Source organism: Macrobrachium nipponense, chromosome 38, assembly GCF_015104395.2.
Source record: "Macrobrachium nipponense isolate FS-2020 chromosome 38, ASM1510439v2, whole genome shotgun sequence".
NCBI classification, from domain to species: domain Eukaryota; kingdom Metazoa; phylum Arthropoda; class Malacostraca; order Decapoda; family Palaemonidae; genus Macrobrachium; species Macrobrachium nipponense.
Window position 1 is genome coordinate 19,264,339 of NC_061098.1, and position 10,000 is coordinate 19,274,338.

At 37.2% G+C, this 10,000-nt stretch overlaps 1 protein-coding gene and 1 pseudogene across 7 annotated transcripts in view; both read left to right on the forward strand.

The window, feature by feature from the left end:
- The window catches only part of LOC135209693 (carboxyl-terminal PDZ ligand of neuronal nitric oxide synthase protein-like), a 489,466-nt gene that overhangs the window by 413,903 nt on the left and 65,563 nt on the right, over positions 1-10,000 (forward strand). The gene's annotated exons all lie outside the window — the stretch shown is intronic.
- LOC135209694 (nascent polypeptide-associated complex subunit alpha, muscle-specific form-like) overlaps positions 7,136-10,000 on the forward strand; it is a 58,638-nt pseudogene continuing 55,773 nt past the window's right edge.

Genomic DNA, 10,000 nt, shown 5'->3' on the forward strand with positions numbered 1-10,000 from the left:
CTCTTCCCACAAGGGCCTAAATTATCTCTCTCTCTCTCTCTCTCTCTCTCATACTGCATCGGCGAGTTGAAGAACTCCGACGGTTTCTTGTTATTGCTAATAATATATATATATATATATATATATATATATATATATCTATATGTTATATATATATATATATATTATATATATATATTTATATTTGTATATGTATTTTTTTCTGGTTTTTCTTTTTTTTTCATATGTTGGTCGGACGAAATACCTTATTTCATTTTCCCCAAGGATTTTTTTTTCCAATACATTTCTTAACAATCGTAACCAATGCCCGATACCAATCGGGCAAAGAGAACCGAAGGCGTCACGGTCATTTTAAATAACTGAAGTATTTCAGGTGATATTGTTTACAAGATCGAAAACAATCGAGGATCGATATTCTAATTCCGTCCTCGAAAAATAATTTCGAAAAGCGATTGAACTTTGACAGAAGAAAGGCAACTTGAAAACTGCGCTTCCCGTAATGTTTTCAAAGCAGAACGATGTCCTCTTAGTGAAACTTACCCCTTTTCATGTTTTTGTTTTGTTTTCTTTTCTTATTTTAAAGATGATACCACCTTTAGCGAGATGAATAAAAGACGGCACCGCTAGTTATTGTTCTCTCCATCCATCCCGCCGCAATAAATTACTTTTGGACTCTAGAGCAACAGTTTTTCCCCCTCCTCCTCCTCCTTATTGACAACTTCATCCTCGTAGCACAGATCCTTCTGTTTGGTTATTTAAATATATATATATATATATATATATATATATATATATATATATAGATATATAATATATATATATCTATATATATATATGTTATATTGCGTCAGTTCTCAGGATGGGTATTTATTCTAGAGAGAGAGAGAGAGAGAGAGAGAGAGAGAGAGAGAGAGAGAGAGAGAGAGAGAGTCACATTATACTGCACGCTGATTTCGGCGGTACTATTAATATCTCGTGCCTTATTGTCAGCTCCTTTTTTCCCCATTATTTCTCTGAAAGCTCGGATTTTTTTTCGAGTGAGATGTAAACTATTACAATTACTTATAATTCATCTTTCCTTCGTTTAGAATAAAATGTTATTGCTTAAACGGCTGAAATAAATTCGCTCTTAAGAGTTACGAGAGGAAAATTATAATACGTGTGTCTTAATTATCGCACATATTCACACTTCTCACTCGTAATTACCTGCCTTGGGGATTATTATTGTGGTTGTAAAAAAGTGAAGAAGTGATTTTTACTGTGTATGTGTGAGTGAGAGAGAGAGAGAGAGAGAGAGAGAAGGATTTATTGTAGAAACAGGATTTTGTATAAATAAAATAGGTAACGATATCAGACAGAATTTATCCAAAAGTCAGGTAGGGGTCCCTCTTCATGTAGTTTATTTATTTATTTATTTATTTTTCGATGGATCCTTCTCTTATGGGATTATTATCAAATTAAAGCAGATAATTAAAACTCTAGAATTCGCAAAGTGGCTGGGAATATATTTGCTTCCTTATAAAATTCTAGAATTCGCAAAGAGGCTTGGAATATATTTGCTTCCTTATAAAATTCTAGAATTCGCTGAAAGGCCTGGAATATATTCGTCTCCGTATTCGTTCATCTTTTGTCGTGTTCGCCCACGAAATTTGTTTCTTTGGAGACCAACCGATCGGAAAATACCATTTGTTCTCGAAATTCAAGTGACATTTCACCTTTTTGAGAGTAAGCTCCTGTGGCAACGAATTGTGGTTGTTTATCTAGAACCAGCGCTTCCATGATGGGCTGTTATTTTCTCGCCCCGCCCACCTTTTTAGATGCTCTTCAAGAGGAAGCTATCCACTTCATTTGCATTTTAACGTTACACTGATGAGGAACACCGTTCAGGTGTTGGAAACTTTTTTTCTGCATAGAAATATATTCTAATATATAATTTTAATATATAATTGTGGATTTTTTAACAATTTGTTTTCACGAGACAGTGAATTTCTTAACAACGTGAATGAAAGTATTCATGTTCAGAGATATCGATAGTTTCTGATGCTTAGAATATGAAGTAGAATATAGATTGCTCGTCTTTACTGACAGTAGTGAGGAACTGAATAGTATTGATCGTCTTTTTTGTGTACAGCTTTGTAAATTACTCATAAACGTTTTACCAAGAAAACAAGAGAATGAATGAATTCGTTCGTATGTCTGGGTAACTCGCGTACCACCAATGAATAGGCTTTAGTCCAAAGAGCAGAAACTCTTGCTGCAAGGTTATGTTTATTTACGTAATAATTTTGAGATCTCGTATTTTGGGTGGTTAGCAATAAAAAGGAAATCTTGATATTTGACCAACGTATTGGTTTGGTTTTCATCTAATATGGAAATAATGAACCATAAAGCAGGAGTGAATGTCACGCTTTACTTAAGTAAGTATTTCAGATTTTCTGTTTTGAAAAGATAACAATGTTTAGAATTCTTTCTCTCTCTTCCGGTCGGTCTTTCTGTGTTGGGGGGGGGGGGTGGGGTTTTTTTTTTTTTGGGGGGGGGGAGGGGCGGCTGTCGGGGGCGTTTCTCGTTCTTTTCTTGACGCATGCCCGAATGTTGGGCACCTGGATGTTTAATGTTTATGAGTATTATGAACATTCATACATTTGATATTTGCGTATGCTGAATTTATTTTGATGTCGTTTCGTCCAGTGTAGCTGTAAATATATTTTCTGCAACCCTAATTAAAAACAAAACTTTTTTTTGAACGATGTCGTGTTTTCTTTTAATTTGTATGAGAGAGAGAGAGAGAGAGAGAGAGAGAGAGAGAGAGAGAGAGAGAGAGAACGCTAAAGCTAAATATAGTATAAGCCCCTCGTCGTTTTGTGATGAGCATCAACAAAAGATTTCGCTCACTTTTTCCAATCTCTCGCATTCGACTCGAAATCACCGGCGGGCGGGAATCTCAGGCTTTGAAAAAAAATCCCCCCCATATATTTTACCGAACGAAGCAATATGAGGGAGTGATCGATCAGCTTCCTTCACATCTCCCGACCTCCAGACGTCGCTGCGTATTGACTGCGTGACCCGATCGCCGCGAAGTGTTTCGGGAAGGCGGCGAAAGTCATTGGATTTGAACGATGTGCTTCGGGATATCATGTGATGTAAGAAGGAGCTCAACAGGTCGAGTGAGGGTTGTGGGTGGGGTGCCAAAATACGAAGAGGTTTTGGATGTTGGCACCGTATGGGGGCCAAGAACCCCCCCGCCGGTGGAGTGGTAGAGGGGGGGTTCCTCAGGCGCCCATATCACACAACAAGGCTCTCTCTCTCTCTCTCTCTCTCTCTCTCTCTCTCTCTCTCTCTCTCTCTCTCTCTCTCTTGTAATACTGTTTTTTAAAAAGTGTTTTTCATATATATCTTCCTCCTGTAAATCTTTTATGCAGTTTATAGGACGGTAACCTTATTTTAAAGTAATATGTCTTCTTTCTTCGTCTTAGAAATGGAATATTGATATATTTTTTAACCATTTTACTGAACGTCCTAATGTGGAACCTACATAACTATATAGCTTTTGTTATGCTAGCGACAATGCACTCACAGTTTCTTCTCTTACTGAGCTCGAAAAAAGAAGAAAAAAAAAAGAAATCTGGCATTTGTTAAAAACGTAAATCATTATAAGCAAGTCCTAAATAGGAACCTACATAAATATATAGTTTTTGTTATGCTAGCGACAATGCACTCAGTTTATTCTCTTACTGAGCTCGAAAAAAGAAGTCAAAGAAAGAAATCTGGCATTTGTTTCATGCGTAAATCATTATAAGCAAGTCTCTCACTCTCAGTTGGGTATCCATGTAATTCATTTGTGTAGAAGACAGGTCAGGCTTTCATTCTATCCACATTGGCACAGAAGCGCCGATGGATACCTTCTTAAAGAAAGATAAATTGGCTCGAGGAAACTATTTAAATAGGTTTAGGCTTAGAAAGTTTATTTTTAGATGTTTCAGTTTTTTTCCTGACAGTGTAGTATATGACACTGATTTATTGAAACTAGATGCTTTTGTCATAAATAATCATCTAAGTAATGGCTGTTCTTTTTTCCAGTCTGTATATGTTGTATATGAGATTGTATACATTACAGTGCATGTAGTATATGAAAATGTATACATTATGTATATGTAGTATGTGAAAACGTATACATTACAGGATCCATTTCTTGAGTACATTAGAAGAAAAATCGTTTGCAGTCCTGGAATTTATCAATAAATGTGGCGTTATTTGCCTAATCTTCGTCGCTAACAATAATATAAATTTTTCCTATCCATATAAAATTATTCCGTAATTCTCCTTATGAACATTTGATGTGACGGAATTTATTCTAAGTCGTACTTCGTATGGGGTGCTTCTCTCTCTCTCTCTCTCTCTCTCTCTCTCTCTCTCTCTCTCCTCTCTCTCTCTCTCTCGTATATGTATGTGTATGTGTATATCCTACACCTACTCCGAATCTTAGACACTTATTCATAGAGCATTCACTGAGAATTATGTGTAGCAATGTTTGGAGACGACATACGGTCATAATATATAAACGTGCAGAGCAAAATAAGGAGACTGATCATGTACCAGCTGTCACGTACAAGTACTCGCCGAGGTGTACGAGATCCGTGCACACCCCTGCAAGTATGTGTACGTGCATTCGTGTCAGTGGTCTTCGCCTCCTCCTGTTTGGCACCCAGCGATGCCTTTGGCTGCCCGGGGCTATAGTTCGGGGCTCTTCTATCTCTCGCTCTCATCTGGGCGGCTAAGATAGTGCCGGATCGAGTTCGTCTTTTGCTTTGGTAAGATAATGAGTATCTTTTGTAGCCTTTCTTGCTGGCTCGTTGCATTGTCCCGAGCCCCATTTGGATGGTATCAGCGAGGGCTGCTGGTGTCTCTCTTGCGCTCGTGTTTTGTTTTGCTCTGCGCAAAGGCTTCTTCTTCTTCTTCTTCTTCTTCTTCTTCTTCTCAGGTGCTGACCTACTTCGCGATTTATGCGAGGCTCTCTTCTTTTGTTTTGGACGCGACGTGACGGTGTTTGTAGCAGCGTGTCCGAATCTTGATGGTGTTAATAGTGACTGTGAATAGGGGGTATTATAATAACAAACTCACGTAAATGATTTTTTTATAATAATATAAAGCTTATTTTTTAGATGCGTGAACAACTATACGCTACAACGAAATCCGAAATCCTTCGTTTCGTTGATTTCACGGATGAAATATCTTTTGAGTTCGGACGTGTTTTCTTGGATTTATTTATTTTTTTCTTCAGAAAGTTGTCGCTGGAGCCTTATTTGAATATATATTTGATATTGTGAGAACTTCAAAATATTCAATATTGGAGAGAGAGAGAGAGAGAGAGAGAGAGAGAGAGAGATTGTATTTCACATTATTTGATTAATTATGTTTCAGAGATTAAGGACGTTATTGAGGACATGCTCAGAGAGAGAGAGAGAGAGAGAGAGAGAGAGAGAGAGAGAGAGAGAGAGAGAGAGAGAGAGAGAGATTGTATTTGATATTATTTGATTAATTATGTTTTAGAGATTAAGGGCATTATTCAGGATATGCTACTCGAGAGAGAGAGAGAGAGAGAGAGAGAGAGAGAGAGAGAGAGAGAGAGAGAGAGAGAGAGAGAGAGAGATATTCATTGAGGACGAGCATCTCAAACATATCCTTTGTCAGCGAGGTGCAGTTTGCATTAGCACCAAAGAAACGGAGCCACACATCACCTTCACAGGTGTCTCTGTCGCAGTGTTGTGACGTCAGCCTGGGCATATGTTTTGCTTGAAAGCAAGCAAGCAAGCAAGCTGCCCAGAGGCGAAAGAATGCCCAGGCAGCCTTCTCTCAAATGTGCACCGATGTTTGCGTGGAGTAGCATCGGCGTCCCTTTGTAGATCCGGGCCCTATTAATTAGAGTGTGTGAAGAACATTAGTATAAATGGTAGTTGCAATTCTCGTTTTCAAAGGGAGTGTCGTCGGGCACATTAGTTTCGGGTACGTCTGTGTTCGTATGTGAGAGAGAGAGAGAGAGAGAGAGAGAGAGAGAGAGAGAGAGAGAGAGAGAGAGATGCTGTCCTTTCTTTAGATTTTAGAAATAAAATTAGAATATTTTTGTTCTTCATCAATTCTCCGTGTACCTATATTCATAGTTATGAGAGAGAGAGAGAGAGAGAGAGAGAGAGAGAGAGAGAGAGAGAGAGAGAGAGAGAGAGGCTGCATTTCTTCGTATTTTATTATTTTAAAGAAAAATATTCGTGTTATCGATTTATTATTAGCATAAAAACACTAACGGGTTTTAGGGAATGAATAGGAGCAAGTTTGAAAAGGGGTTTCTCTCTCTCTCTCTCTCTCTCTCTCTCTCTCTCCCTCTCCCCCCCAAACCCCCCCCCAAACCCCCCCCCCTTTTTTTTTTTTTTTTTGCCATCATCGATATTAAAACAAAGATTTGAACGACATCAACTTGCTGATTTTGGATAAAGATCGGCTTTGAAATCTGGTACAAAATCATTTCCGAACTTTGCCAGATTTCCCTTACTTGGGAAAAAAAAAAAAAAAACACCACCGTCGATTATTTTTGGGGTACCGGAGAAATCTCGGGCAAAGATAAAGCTCTTTAGCCCCAGCCCCAGCGTGCCACCAGTCAGTCAGTCCCTCCCTCCCTCCTGCCCCATTTGCAGTCCGCCCATTGAGAGAGCAGAGCTGATACGCCCTGTCGTTTGTTTAATTCTGGTCGACTTGAGTGTCCGCGAGCAGCCCTATGAGTTTCAGATGATCATGAAGAAGGGAAAGCGAGCCCTTTCGTAAACAAACATCGTTTGTGACTAACTCACCCAATAAATAAACGCTACATTCTGAGTTCATAAACATTACGGCTCAAGAAAGCTGCTAGGGTTTCAGAAGGTCACTGTAACGGGGTCGGGCTGAGGTACAAAGAATAGCTAGGTAGAAGAATAGCTAAGGGACAAGGCGTCTTCTTTACCCTTAGCAAATATTCTTATTGACAGTACTGCTGTTCTCTCTCTCTAGCTAGTCTTTTCTTAACTTCTCCATAGGGGGTTTATCAGCTCCCTCCTCCTCCTCCTCCTCCTCCTCCTCCTCCTCCTCCCTTGGGTCGTGTCTGAGGCTGGCATCATCGTCAGTGTGGCACAGTGCCTGGGCATAGGGGCATCTCGCTGCTCCTCTGCCCCCCGCTCATACAACCCGCTCTTTGAACTGACTTGAATTAACCGAGTGTGTTTTCGAAATGCGTTCATCTGTTGCTTCGGAAAGTCAAGTGTTGCGTCTTGATTACCTCACCTGACTTCGCCCCTTGCCCCAAACGAGGTGCGCGCGTGTGTGTGTGCGTGCGAAGCTTCCGCTAGTACAGTGACCTGAAATACCAGTTCGTGACCGTTTCCGCTGGTTTCATCGTGACCTGATCTCTCTCTCTCTCTCTGAACCGCAGTGAATTTCGCCCTCGTCTAATTCGCCGTATTTGAAAAGAATATCGCTTTTTGCGGTCCCAGTGACGTCAGAGGGCCGAGTGCCACGAAAAATTTCGGACGGGCTGTGTATACGTGTCTCTCTTTGCAGTGTTCGGCGCGCATTGAGATGCTGAATTGTTTACAAATCATTGAGTCCCGCATCAACCCGTGACGTCAGGGAGTTCCACTAGGGTCAGGCCTCTGGCAAGAAGGAAAGTCGATCGATCGACCTTTACGTTTGTGTGTGCGTGTGTTTGTGCAGAAGCCGTTACTCTGGGATTTACTCGTTACTGGCACGCAAGAATCTTGAAGGAAATTCCTTGATTGATTAAACTAGTGTTGGACGTCGGTTTATCGGAGGAATAAAAGAATCACGAATGTGATTCACTTTGTGCCGATAATTCCAAACCCCTGCTTTCGAAAAATTTCCAAGCTTCTACAGCTCTTGTAACGGTACCGTATGTAGAGAAAGAAGCAGAAGTGAGTATACGTAAAGATTTTTCTCAGTTTGTTATTAATTACTCTCTGCGATTCTGTAATGACGCTTTATTTTGTTCCCTGATTGTTCTCCTTCTTCGCTTACCCTGATCTGGCTCGGAAAAGAACTCACATTATGTGTAATATGGAACCAAGATCTTATTATGCATCATTACAGGGCAATTTTATTCTCATTACACATCCTTAATTGCGTCGTGCTGTGGTTTTCAGCTAATTAGGGTTTGTGTTCATTTCTGAAATTCAAGACAAAAGATTTTGCCGGATGACGGGAAATGGAGAGAAATGTTTAGGAGCTAATGAAGATTATTATTATTATTATTATTATTTTTTCAAATTGAATAGGTGAAGTTGTGTGCGGATATGTAGTAGTAGTAGTAGTAGTAATAATAATAATAATAATAATAATAATAATAATAATAATAATAATAATAATTTTATTATTATTATTATTATTATTATTATTATTATTATTATTATTATTATTGTATTTTGTTATTATTACTAGTTATTATTATTATTATTGCTAACTATTATTTGCACAAATTAGTTTTCAATTCAATGCCTTTATCATTATAATTATAATATTCACGTTTTATTATTATTCTAATTGTCACAATAGTTTGACTCCATCTAACAAATAACGTTCAGAAATGCTGACGCGCAATTCTCCTTCCGAAGTTGCCACCTCATCCAAATAATAAAACTAAGCGAAGTTATGATATTCTTGCTCAATGATGAAGGAAGAAAACTTTCCCCGGAAAAAAAATTGTTTTGATTGAAGCGTCAAAATAACTCAAGGGTTTTGTTTATTTTTTGAAATGTTATTTTTTTCTTTTAATTTTGCTGGCATTGTGAAATAATTCGGTAGTGGATGTTTTTCTGTTCAGGAAAGACCTGTTATTTTTATAAGTTGATTTCGTAAATCCTTAATAATTAATAATATAATAATGATAATATTAGGACAGATCTTTTATTATTTTTATATTTCTTAGAACCAGTTTTCCCATAATAATAAATAATAATAATAATAATTAATAATAAAATAATAATAATAATAATTAATTATTATTAGTTTATTATTATTATTCTTCTTAATTAATAATAATAATAATATTAATGATAATAATAATAATAATAATGATAATAATAATAATAATGATAATAATGATTATAGTACTAATAATAATAATAATAATAATAATAATAATAATAATAATGATAATAATGATTATAGTAATAATAATAATAATAATAATAATAATAATAATAATAAAAGATGATAAGGGAGGAGGTCTTCTCTGAAGACAGTAGCATTGAATATTATAGCTGTTTTAACGGCATTTAATTTATATAGAATCTTTCTCAATTCTTCTTATTATCTTTTTCTCATCAGCATGTAGCTGGTATATCAGGTGGTAGTAATAATAATAATAATAATAATAATAATAATTATTATTATTATTATTATTATTATTATTATTATTATTATTATTATTATTATAATATGGAGACTCCATTTAATACACGTAATATGCCTAAGCATCCAGCTGCATTGGAAATACTGGTTATGCAATGTGTCCAAAACGCTCTGCATTCATCAGCACTGTTTTATAAATAGTTTCATTGATTTTATAAGAGCTTTTGTGCACTTATAGCTAGCTTGCAAATACGTTTAAATTCAAATGTGTGGACTGATGTTTCATGAGTAGAAGCTCTGTTTATACTACTTATAAATATGTTTGCTCCAAGCACTTGCCTTTAACATGTGCGTATAGATATATGGATTTATTATGAAGGGACTGTTTTGGTATTTGCATTATTTACATGTTATCATGCATTTATAAACCTTTTCCGTCGCATTAGATACCTTATGGTAGCGGTAAGTTAGGTGCCCGTCTCAGTGATTTCCATTGGAAATGTTGCAGGAACGACGACGGACCGACATACCTCTGCATCATTTTCAGCGAATTTGCATATAAATGACGCTGCAGTCGGCCTCGCACGGGAATCGCAGTCCTCTTTTCGGTAGCTGG